Genomic DNA, 12,526 nt, shown 5'->3' on the forward strand with positions numbered 1-12,526 from the left:
ATATATAGTTTTGTTCTTCGTTTCATTATGAATATTTCTGTGAAAATTTTATCTCAATATACCTATTTTTGCGAGTTACTAAGTTTTTCATGGATAAGAGAACTTTTCTGTTTAATAATTAAATACCCCGTCGGTTTGGCGGTAGGAAAAGATTTAAATACTATCCATCGCGGAAGGGTTAAAAGAAATGTGTGCTTGGCAGTAGTCACAGTAAGGAATGGAGGCCAACAATATAGTTCTTGCTGCTAGATCTTTGGGGGTTGGGGGCCTCTTTCTGTGCTTTGAAGAGTTCAGGTGTTGGGTCTTCTGCTAATGTGAATAGACAGTCAGAATTTACATGGGCTCTGAGGGAAAGACTATAAGAAGGCTCTTGACAGGGGTGACTAACCTATCAAGAAGAAGAACTGGAATGGATGGTAAAAGAGTGGGCCAAGTGAAGAATCTCTTCTGTAAGGAATTGAGGCTTCGGCCATAAGTTGGTTGTGTGTTCATCTCGGGCCAGTGGTGAGTGGTCAGCTGTCCCTGTCAGTGAATGTTGCTGGAGGGCTACAGATGTCCCACTGTCAGCAGTCCAGGAGATCTTTCTAAGGTACTAGATGGGTAAGTTGTTAGCCATTTCTGCCAAGAGGAGGTAGCCGTTAGCTCTTGAGGGCTTTCATGAGGTGCCTGGGGGGGTTAAACTGAATGAAGTTTCTTGATGAGGGTATCCATCCAAAAGGGCTTCTGGGATACCATTATGTTGAAGCCCAACTGGATTGAACATGGATTGTGACCTTTGGCTCTGCATGGTACAGCCAGTGGAATTTAAATAGAGCCTCAGTCTGAAGGGTTTTGGCTCTAGCTAAGGTCGTGGTTCGTAAGGAGTCCCAGCAATACTGGGGGTGGACAGTGGACCCAGTAGAGGTCTTGAGTCCTTAAGGGGCGAATATAAGTTGTCCTCCTTATGTCAGTACTCAGTTCTCACAGTAAAGAATGTTAGTGAATTACTGCTACTTTAATCCCAGCATTGAACAAGAATGGTAAAGACGGTGAAATATCAGTACAACAGACTTCTGGGAAACAACAAATTTATTATCATGTGTTCCTGGAAGGAACAAGTAAAAAATGTAATAGCATGCCACCCTTATGACATCAAAAATTAGACATATGGTTTCAATGTAGCTTCTGCAAAAGCCAGTGACTTCCGTAAAATCAACTATTTCACCTCCTGCTCTTCAGCAGCACGTGTCAGATGTCCTTAGAGTGACGATTCTCATTGTGTCTGCATGTATGCAGAAGCCTGTTCCCATTTACATTGTTGCCACAATCTTTCATTATTCCCCCCCCCTCCTTTTTTAATGAAATTCCCATGTGTAGTTACCCAAAACCTGAAAGAACTTGTGGGCATGTCATGCTTTTAAGATCTTGTGTCTAGGTATGTAACTTCCTTCACTGAAATGAGCGATAGTGACTGCTTGTTCATGGATTAGACTGTCAATAATGCGTGTGCATTGTCTCTCTGTCTAGAAATCTGTTCAAAAATGGCAGTAAGGTTGTCAGCCTTATGCTCCGGCTGCGCTTTACTCCCCAGGAAAATTATTTAATTAATTCCTTGTACTCGTTTTTGTTAGAAGCTGAGTCGACCCCAGGGCCATAGTGCAGCTGGAAGGATTAGGTCAATTTAAAAAAATCCAACAACCTGATCGGGACTTGAACCCTCGACCTTGACCCTCAACGTCTCTCAACCCTATGGGCCTTCACGGCCTGTTACAGGGATAGCTTTACTTTTTTTACTTACGTTGTTTCTCTAAATTATTTTATATAATTATTAAGAGAGCTTCTGGGAAATGATGTTATGGTGTCTGGTAGAAGTTTGCCAACTTTTCAGATGAATATACTGCTTCCACCTTCAGGACCAAAGATCAGGCAGTTGTTTGTTGGTATCCTCTTCAATCCTGAAGATAGTGTCATTTCATTCCATTGAAACATCAGGAATCTTCTACCAGACTACATGGTGTCATATCACAGAAGACACTGGTGTGAGAATTATATATAATTATTATCCTATTCATCATATATTGTAGTAATAAATGAATGTCTGTGTTCAGAATTGTATTTCTTGCAGAACGTACAAATACGTATCTTGAATGCAGGTACTACTCTTTTAACTCCATATATAGTCAACCTGTAGTGTTCAGTAACCGAATACAAGTGATCATCAAGAATGTGCATTTGTTTATGTCAGGATTAAACTTACAGTAGAGAGCCTGTAATTTCAACCTTTTCCTGTATCGCAATAATTTACTGAAATTCTTGAGACTTTTCACTTTTTTCAGGTGGTATTTCAAATTTTGTTGTATTTTTCCAACCATCACTCCAAAACAGTAAAAGATCTAGTTCAGCCATCTAGTATCACTGACAGGAACTAAAATAACAGCATAATAGCAATGTGTTGATTGATTGATTTACTGATGAAGGGGTGGGTCATATTGACCCTTACACTGTGACTGCCATTTGGTCTTTAGTGTGTCCCCCATCTTAGTCATTCCTCTAGCAGTCCCACACTTTAGTGTAAGTGGATGACAAATTATGGAACATATTGTATATGATATGGAGAGGCAGGAAGGCACTCAGAATTTATGTATGTCTTAGTATTTCATAATATTCATGTTTTGTTTTCTAGTGAACTCAGTTGACAGCCTGATTGCCCAGATGAGTCCAAGCCTCAGCAAACACTGGAGGAACTTCAGAAAATGATTCACCAAATACTGACACATGGAAATTAAGTCCAGCGCCCACCAGCATCAGCAACACACGGAAGAGTTTCTTTTAGGGCAATGTCAAGTTCTGTAAGATTTGACTTGCAGCACAATATGCTGGTGTCATCAGCAAATAAAATTGGTTTTGATTCTTTATTTATTGTATTTGGCAAATCATTTATATATATCAAAAAGAGCAATGGCCCCAAAACAGAGCCCTGAGGGACACCCTGTTTTACACTTTGCCACTCCGAAATTCCACTAGTAATATTGCTATTTAGTACTGTTCTTTGTTGTCTATCCCTCAAATAAGTTTTAATTAACTTTCCTGCTTTACCATTAAAACCAAAGAACTCTAGCTTAGCAAGAAGTATTGTGTGATTTACACAATCAAATGCTTGGGTCAGGTCACAGAACAGGCCTCCCATTATTATTTGTTGCTGTTAGAATGGTATTTATGAAATCATAAATGGCTGATTCAGTGGACAATTTAGATGTTGAAATCTATTATATATGATTCTTTCAAAGATCTTAGATCAATAAAGATATCAGCGTATAATTTGCTATATCAGTTCTATCACCTTTTTTAAAAATAGGATTTATTTGAGAATATTTTAATCTTGAGGGGAAGACACCAAGATTCAATACTTTATTACACATATATGTTAATGTTTCCAATATGAATGGTAAACTTATTTTGAGAATATATTGTGAAATTTCATCATATCCATGTGAATGTTTCCATTTTAATGATTTCACTATGTTTTTAACTTCTTTATTAGTTACTGGTGACATATATATATATATCTGGAAAGGGGTGTTTAAACATGGTAATAAGGAATTTAAGGGCTTCATTCCTGTCTTTAGTAGAACTATTTTTTATTTGTGATAGTGGATATATAAAATAATTATTAATGTAACTAGCCATTTTTTTTTGTATATTATTACATAACTTACCTTCTATATTTATGCTTGCTATTGGATTTTTTTCCTATTTAGTTTTAGTTAAAGTTTAGTTAAACTCCAAGTAGTTTTCATTTTATTATTGGAATTTAAAATTAATTTATTATAATAAAGTTGTTTTGCTTTCCTTATAACCTCTGTTAAGATTCTGCAATAATTCTTGTAATATCTTGCTAATTCCGGATCATCCAAATTTCTACTAAGCAAATATAGCTCTCTCTTACGAATGCATGACATTTTTATACCTATTGTTAGCCAGGGTTGTTTGGTATGGGTGAATATTAATTTTTTGTAAGGAAAACTGCCCAGCTCTTTCCTTCGTGTTTATAAAATAAGAACTTAGCCTTTTTACCACTTCAGTGATCCTTGATTTAACATCCATGATGTGCCATGTATTATATTGTATAATGTTGATGTATATAGTTATGGTTTTTAAATATATTAACTGATTGAACTGTATGATTTACTGGACACTGGCCTTCCTAATTATTTAAAAATGATGAAAGTAGTCCTCTGCTATCCTTTAGAAAAATGTATCTTACCTAATCTTATTTCAGAGCTACATTACCACTTACCACCTCTGTGGCCAAACTAAATGGAGAACTGTGTTGTCTGAATCTCTCAAAGGTCCTAGTGAAGGGAACTTCAATGGAAAGTAGAGAACTCTACATTTTGGAGCAATCTGCTGTTCCAGGTCCTTGGGACGAAAATCTGGTTGCAACTTGTGGAACTTGCTTATGGAGTCCAAGAATGAATCTTGATTGTACTAAGAATTGAACAATATAATATCAGCCACAAGACTGAAAATTAAAATTACAAACAATTTAGTACAATTTTAATTTACCTAGGTAGGTCAATAAGTAAGTTACAAATGGATATAGAACTTAAACAAATGAGTGTACTGATTTGAAAAATTCTTTTATTTCTCAATATAATCTTCCTGTACATTGAGGCGTTTGTCCCAGCATTTCACAAGCCCCTGAAAACCAGCAGCATAAAATTCTTTGGGCTGCTGTCGGAACCAGGCGTGTTCACGCGGCATGGCCTACCTCATAATGCATGACAGGTTGCATGCTTCCGTTGAATGGCCTTACGAAGTTTCCTCAGGGTGTTACAGTTTCTCCTTGAGGCTGGAATGCGGTGAGCCTTTGTAATCCCAGAAGACTGTGAGCATCACTTTCCTGGATGATGGTGTCCCCTTAAACTTTCTTTTGGTAGGTGACACAGGATGTTTCCACTGCATTGATGCACGCTTTGCCTCTGGCTGGTAATGGTGAACCCAAGACTCATCACCTGTGACAATGTGGGGTAGCATATCATGTCCATCGTGGTGGCAATTGAGATGCTGTAATGCCAGACCGATTCTTTATGTTTTGTGTTGTGGGGTCAGCATGCACGGCACCCATCGTGCACAGACTTTGTGAAAACCTAACCTGTCATGCATTATGAGGTAGGCCATGCCATGTGAACATGCCTGGTTCTGACAGCAGCGCAGAGAATTTATATGTTTAAGTTATAGATATTTTCAGAACCTACTTAATTATGGAGCTGAACCCTTCTTGAGAAGCTAAATCTGCAGCTACTCAAGAATTTTCCAGCATTTTATGGAACCCGAAGGTTCATTACTGTGTTCACAAGAGCCCTCCACTGGTCACTATCCTGAGCCAGATCTATCCAATTCATATCATCTCATCTTATATCTCTAATATCCATTTTAATATTGTCCACCCACCTGTGCCTTGGTCTTCCCAGAACCTAAAGGAGAAGAAGAGCAAAATATTCTGTGTCTGAAAATGAAGTAAGAAGAGAAAATTTGTTGATAAAACTGACGCAATAACAGACCTATCAGCAGACTTCCATGACTTCAGCATATTTAATTTTTTTTTTCCATTCCATGTTGTTTTATTTTCAAAGATATCTGAATGAAACAATGTAAGAAACTAAGATATTTTCATGAATACCTCCAGCAAGTTTATTTTGAAAACTGAACCTAGGAATTGTGGAGATGAAATCTAAATCTGTATCATTCTGCTCATATATGGAGTAACTTAACATACCCTTAACTTGTCACATTTATACAACTCCAAATTATCAAATTCTGTATAACTGTGTGTAGGAGCAAAATATTCTTATTAAATAAGTTATATTATTGCAAAAATATTGTGTTAAAATTTTATATTTATTGCATGTTAAACTGCAAGTCAGCTCGCTAGTTTTAATCATCCTGTTCTGAATATTATTCTCTTCCTTTCTCAAGATTTTCCCATAGCCTAGAACCGTGAAATAATATTAGCAATCAAAACCAAGACTCTGGGCTACTTCTTGTTGGAAAGAGTGAAGTGCGACAACTTTTAATCACGTGACAGTTGCACTGCAGGTTCCTCTCTTACAAGACAACTTGTTTTATTCATCATTACAGAGTCCTTTAGAAAATGAACATCTCTTGCGAAGAATGCCATCTTCTAGGATGTGGCATCGTGTAGATCTTGTGTGAACCGACGTTTTGGAGAAATGTATCTCCTCCATCTTCAGATTGCTCAGTCTGCAGCCACCTGCTCACATTGGTTCCTCTCTTGCGGATTTTCTACCCTGAAGATGGAGGCGATACGTTCCTCTGAAACATTGGTTCACACAAGATCTACAAGGCGCCACATCCCAGAAGACGGTATTCTTGTATATTTTCCTTGCATATTTGTGGTTTATTTAATGGCGTGTAATTGACTTGAATTGTAGAGTGTCGAATTATTGGATGGTAATAAATAATGAATTGGAAGGACATGAAAGGAAGAAAAGGGGCAACACAAATGTATAATATGGAGGGATTCAGACTCAAGAAACTAAACGAGGTAAGGGATAAAGAATAGTACCTGGTTAAAATGATAAAACAGGTTTGCACTATATACAAAATTTAAATAATGATGCACATATTAATAGACTTGGGAGACTATTAAATAAAATTTAAAAAACTCAGCCAAAAAGCCATTTTACATTATGAATTTAAGCAGCATTGGACATGGTTGAAAGAAGGATGTTCACAGTTATTAGATCAAAGAAAACAAGCCAGATTGCAAAGGTTACAGGAGCTGAGCCAATAAAATGGGGATCGTCTAAACAATGTACAATGTAAAGCTAGCAGATATAGATAACTAACTGACTAACTAACTACCTGAAACTAAATTCGCTTAGTGTGGGGTGGAGTCCAACTGGGTCCACTTGGCACAGCGGCCACTGATTGGTCTATTGTAGCCTTCCCCAGGTGATTATGATGATGGAGAATTTGGTGGAATGAAGATTGGCAGGGAAACTGAAGTACTCGGAGAAAGCCCGCCCCAATGCCACTTTGTCCACCACAAATCCCACTTGACCAGACCCGGGATCGAACCCGGGCCGCCGCAGTGGGAAGCCAGTGACTAACCGCTTGAGCTATGGCACGGCCTAACTAACTACCTAACTAAATAATTAATTTTATGGAACTGATCCTTTCTTGGGAAGCCGCCAATTGTACAGCTACTCCTGAACTACCCAGCAATTTATGGAACCTGAAAGTTCATCACAGTGTTCACAAAAGCCTTCCACTTGTCCCTATCCTGAGCCAGATTGATTCAGTCCATACCACACCATCCTAGATCTCTAAGATCCTTTTTGATATTACCACATATAGGGGTGTCTGACTATAGACAGGGTATGGATTGGTGAATGGATATATTGACCACTTGTATTCACCACTCGGACTACACTTTATAGGTCACTCACACACACAGACAAGTATACTCAGTCTATTAGTCTCTCCACTAGCCGTTTCCTAGCAACGGTTTCTAACTAAGAAAATTCTTCAGCTTCCTGTACTTAGCATTTACAACCTTTATGGTATGCATCCTGTTGTGTGTTATTTATGAAAATATGCAATTTGGCACAGTCGCACACACAACAAAAAATCGAAAAGAAACAAAACAAACACTATGTAAGTTTTGAGGTTTTCACGGCGATGACTATGAAGAAAGTCGTCTTCTGTGTTTAGGCGCCGTGTATTCTTCGTTTTGGCCGACGTTTCGGAGGAACGTATCGCCTCCATCTTCAGAGCAGTTGAATGGCTTGGAATGCAGAGAGCAGTAGCTGTAGTGATAGGAAGTGAAAGGTGCTGCTTATATACGAAGTAGGCAGGAGGGATGGTTAGGGAGAACGGACCAATAGGAGCAGTGGACAGCGATTAAGGCCATATATGGTGTTGTGTGCTAAGTGAGGGTGGGGGAACGGCCAGTGAATCCAGGAAACTTTAGGTCAATAGCACTAGGAAGTTGTGGTAGACAAGAAGAACCGGTTGGTTGGGGACAGGCTACTGCTCTGAAGATGGAGGCGATACGTTCCTCCGAAGCGTCGGCCAAAACGAAGAATACACGGCGCCTAAACCCAGAAGACGACTTTCTTCAAAACAAACACTACTTTGTCAACATTTGTTTTCATTCGTTGTTGGTGATATCGCTACATGTTTCGAACCTTTTCTTTGGTTTAGTTCAGGTGTAAACGAATACTATGTGGTTTCTGAATTGCATCATTAATCAATATGAATTCATACTGTGTCTATGATTATTCTATAATGACAATTATATCTTAAATTTAAAATGTTTAAATATAGTTAAAGCTAGACGTTAAACTTGATATTAAATGGATAAAAATTAAAATTAAAATTACCGTTAAAAATTATAATTAAAATGACTATAAAGGAATTTATAGACAAGATTACAAATTCCATTTATGTCTTATGCCTGCTTGCTTGCTTACTTGCTTACTTATGTATTTAATTATGGAACTGAGCCCTTCTTGATGAGAAGCCCAATCTGCAGTTACTACAAGTGGTCTCTTACCATCTGGCTTTCCCACCAATATCCTATATGCATTCCTTTCCCACCATTCGTGCTACATGCCCTGCCCATTTCATCCTCCTTGAGTTGATCATTCTAATTATACTTGAAGAAGAGTAAAAGTTATGAAGCTCCTCATTATACAGTTTTTCCAACCTCCTGTCACTTCATCCCTCTTCGGTCCTAATATTCTCCTCAACGCCCTGTTCTCAAACACCTTCAGTCTATGTTCCTCCATTAATGTCAGAGACCAATTTTCACACCCATACAGAACCACAGGCAAAATTGTAGTTTTTTATTAACTAATTTTTATGCTTTTGGACAACATACGAGAAGACAAAACGTTCTGGACTGAATGGTAACAAGCATTACCCTAGTTCAATCTCCTCTTAATTTCATCCTCAATCAGGTTTCGATTTGTTATCATCGTTCCCAAATATCTGAACTGTGCCATATTTTCAAAATATCTGTTTCCTTTCGTTATGTCATGATTTTGCCCTGCATTTTGTTGACGAGACAGCATCATATACTTAGTTTTCTCTATGTTTACTTCTAGACCAACCTCCTTACTAGCATCAATTAAAGTTTGTGTACTTCCTTTTATGGTATCTAGATTATCACATTATCGGCATAGACCAAGAGCTGATGTGTCCCGTTTAATTTCAGCCCCACCTGGTTTCCCTGGACCTTCCTAATTGCATATTCTAAAGCAAAGTTGGAAAGGGTGGCAATAAAGCATCTCCTTGGTTTAGACCATTTTGGATAGGAAGTTTATCAAGCAAATGTTTGCTTATATGGGCTTCATTTACGTTTCATTTAAACACATTTTAATTAGCTTAACTAATTTCATGGGTATCCCAAACTCTATCAGAATATTCTACAATTCTTCCCTCCTAACTGAATCATATGCTTTCTTGAAGTCTACAAATAGCTGATGTATTGGCTCATTGTACTCCCAGTTTTTCTTCAATATCTGACAAATGCAAAAATCTGATCTGTATTCGATCTGTTACATTGAAACCCACACTGATGATCCCCAATTATTTCATCTATGTATGGACTTATACTTGAGAGAAGAATATTGGATAAAATTTTGTATGAAGTTGATAGCAGTGATGTCCCCTGATCATTACTACAGTCAGTTTTATCACCCTTCTTGTGAACTGGTACAATAATAGATTCCTTCCACTGATCAGACAATTTTTCCTTATACCAACTAGAATTAATTAGCTTATGGATCTTAGTACGTAATATTTCGCCACCTGCTTCAACAAGTACTGCCGGAATTTGATCACTACCTGGTGATTTATACCTTCTCAATTTTGCAATAGCAATTTCAACCTCAAAAGGGCTGGGATCAGGTATTAACGGGTCAGCTGTAGGCATTTCAATCTTGCCTAACATCTCTGATCCTACGTACCTTCAAGCAGATCACCGTTATCATTCTTTACTGAGTTACTTCTAGGTTGGTAACACGCCTTAAAGTCAATTATTCCTCTGTACAGATCTCTAATGTTCTTGTTCTTGCTGTTCATTGCAAGCTCATCAATTATGTCTTTCAGATATACCCTCTTTTTTTTTTCATGAGATATCTGCTGGTTTTGCGTCTTATATTGTTCAGATTATCCCTATTTATTTCGTCTGGATCCTGTAACCATTGCACATTGTCTCGTTTTCTTTAGTCTAGTAATTTTGAGCATCCTTCATCGAACCATGACTTATGTTTCTTCAGTTCATAATAACCTAGACTCTCCATGGCAGAAATTTTTATATTCTCTCTAATAGTTTTCCAAGTTTTATTAACAACCACCTCGGTGTTCAAGGTTTTCAAGGCCGGAAACCTATTTGAGATTTCAAATCGATACTGCTCTTTAACCTCTACCTCATTTAATTTCTTGAGATTGAACCTCTCCATATGAACACTGTGCGTTGCTTGTTTGCTCACTCCCAGTCTTTTCCTATTCTTTGCCACCACCAGGTAATGGTCAGTATTACAGTCTGCTGCCCTGAATGATCAGACATCAAGTATACTTGAACGCCACCTCCTATCCATTGAAATATGGTCGATTTGATTGTGTATCTTCTCATCAGGAGATGTCCAAGTAAGTTTATAAATGTTACGATGCAGGAACATTTTACTTTTGACAGTAAGATTTCTTGATGTTGCAAAGTTTACTACTCTAACTCCAGTATCATTACTAATTTCATGCAAAATCTCATTCCCAATCGTTGGTTTGAATATGTCTTTCTTCCTTACTTTGGCATTGAAATCTTCTAGCAAAATTTTCATATGGTACTTCTGGAATTTATCAAATACATGTCCTAGTTCTTCAAAGAACCTGTCCTTTATGTCATCAATTTTATCTTCTATTGGGCTGTGAACATTAGTAATGATGATATCACACAGTGACCTTTTAGTATTATGTATAATACCCTATCACTAATGAACTCTACCCTCTTAACTGCTGATACAATTATCTTATGTACAAAAAAATCTGTACCTAATTCATGATTTTCATTTACATTTGCGAAGAAAAAATGTATATTCGCCTGCTAGTACGATGCCACCTTCATCCCATCTGACCTCCTATACCCTCACTAAATTTAAATTATATTTTGAGATTTCTTCAGTCACTGTCCTGAGCGAAACTGCCCTATACAAACTTTTAACATTACATGTACCAAATCTCATATCCAATTTCTTTAGCTTAGGTCTTTTATCCAAAGAATCAGTCCAGGCTCAAGGTTTCTTAAGAATTTTCATAACGAGTTTATTTTTACAGTGAGGAGCTGTAGCCCCACGCCCAACCTCCAAACTGAAGGACCACCCCTTAACGGCTCTCCGCAACTGCTTATTCAATATAATCACAGCTTTCCTCCATACCTGGAGGGCGTCTTCACCATTTGCAACCTGAGGACACGCTAAGCCATAGTGACAAGGGACCCACTTAACATTGTTATTCAGAGCACTATTTTGTAAAATTTGGTCTTGGTTATTAGACATACACTTCTTGTCCTTTAGCTTTTTATTAACGTGCTGATCACACAACCTGTCATGTATGTTTACTTCTGAACACAATAATTCGATTATTATTTGCATGGATTTCTTTTTTCCAATGTTTTTTCACTCCTAGCCTTTAATATATCACAATTTTCACAATAACCTTTTGGATTTCCATTAGTTGCCAGGTTCAAATACAGGGACCTATATTTACTAGAAGCATAGTACATACCGGTAGTTACTATGTACGATATAGTTCACGGTGTCCAGTGATCAAGAGGGACAACATTAGGTCAAAGAGAGTAGCATATTTGCGTGCAATATAGAAGTACAATGAGGAAGGTCGAACTATAATTTATGAGGACAAGACCTTCATTCACAGCAGTCACACCAGACTTAAAAACTGGACGGATAACACTCCATCAAGGTACATGGAACCCGTATCGAATGGCCAGCAGCAGATTATTGTGCACGCGGGAGGCAGAACCGGCTTCATTCCCGGGTCATTGCTGATGATTAAATCTCATCTCAAGACCAGGGACTATCATAGCGAAATGAACGCAACAAATTATCAGAAGTGGCTAACAGAAAAACTTATTCCGAATTTGCCTCCAAAATTAGTTATTGTTGTAGATAATGCCCCATATCACAACGTGGAGTTTAATAAGGCGCCAACCAGCCAGACTACGAAGGCCAAGTTGATGGAGTGGCTTACAGTAAACAATGTGCCATTTCATGACAGAATACTCAAAATTCAGCTCTATGACATGATCAAGGCACATAAACCCCTCAACAAAAACTTTGTAATGGACAACATAATGGCTGCATATAGACACACGGTATTACGACTTCACCATATCATCCAGACTTGAATCCGATTGAACTCATTTGGGCTGATGTTGAGCAGTCAGTAGGGGCAGAAAATGTCTCATTTCATTTGGATGACATGGCAAAGAATGTGAGAA

General features: G+C 37.9%; 1 long non-coding RNA gene and 1 pseudogene across 1 annotated transcript; one reads left to right on the plus strand and one right to left on the minus strand.

The window, feature by feature from the left end:
• LOC111865229 overlaps window positions 1–11,464 on the minus strand; it is a 14,895-nt pseudogene extending 3,431 nt beyond the window's left edge.
• On the plus strand, window positions 38–4,172 carry LOC111865227. Its single transcript, XR_002842946.2, has 2 exons — window positions 38–600; window positions 2,663–4,172. It is a non-coding gene; the product is annotated as an uncharacterized LOC111865227 (long non-coding RNA).
• Window positions 11,465–12,526: the final 1,062 nt, after the last annotated feature.

This window comes from Cryptotermes secundus, unplaced genomic scaffold (genome assembly GCF_002891405.2).
Source record: "Cryptotermes secundus unplaced genomic scaffold, Csec_1.0 scaffold614, whole genome shotgun sequence".
Classification (NCBI taxonomy): Eukaryota; Metazoa; Arthropoda; class Insecta; order Blattodea; family Kalotermitidae; genus Cryptotermes; species Cryptotermes secundus.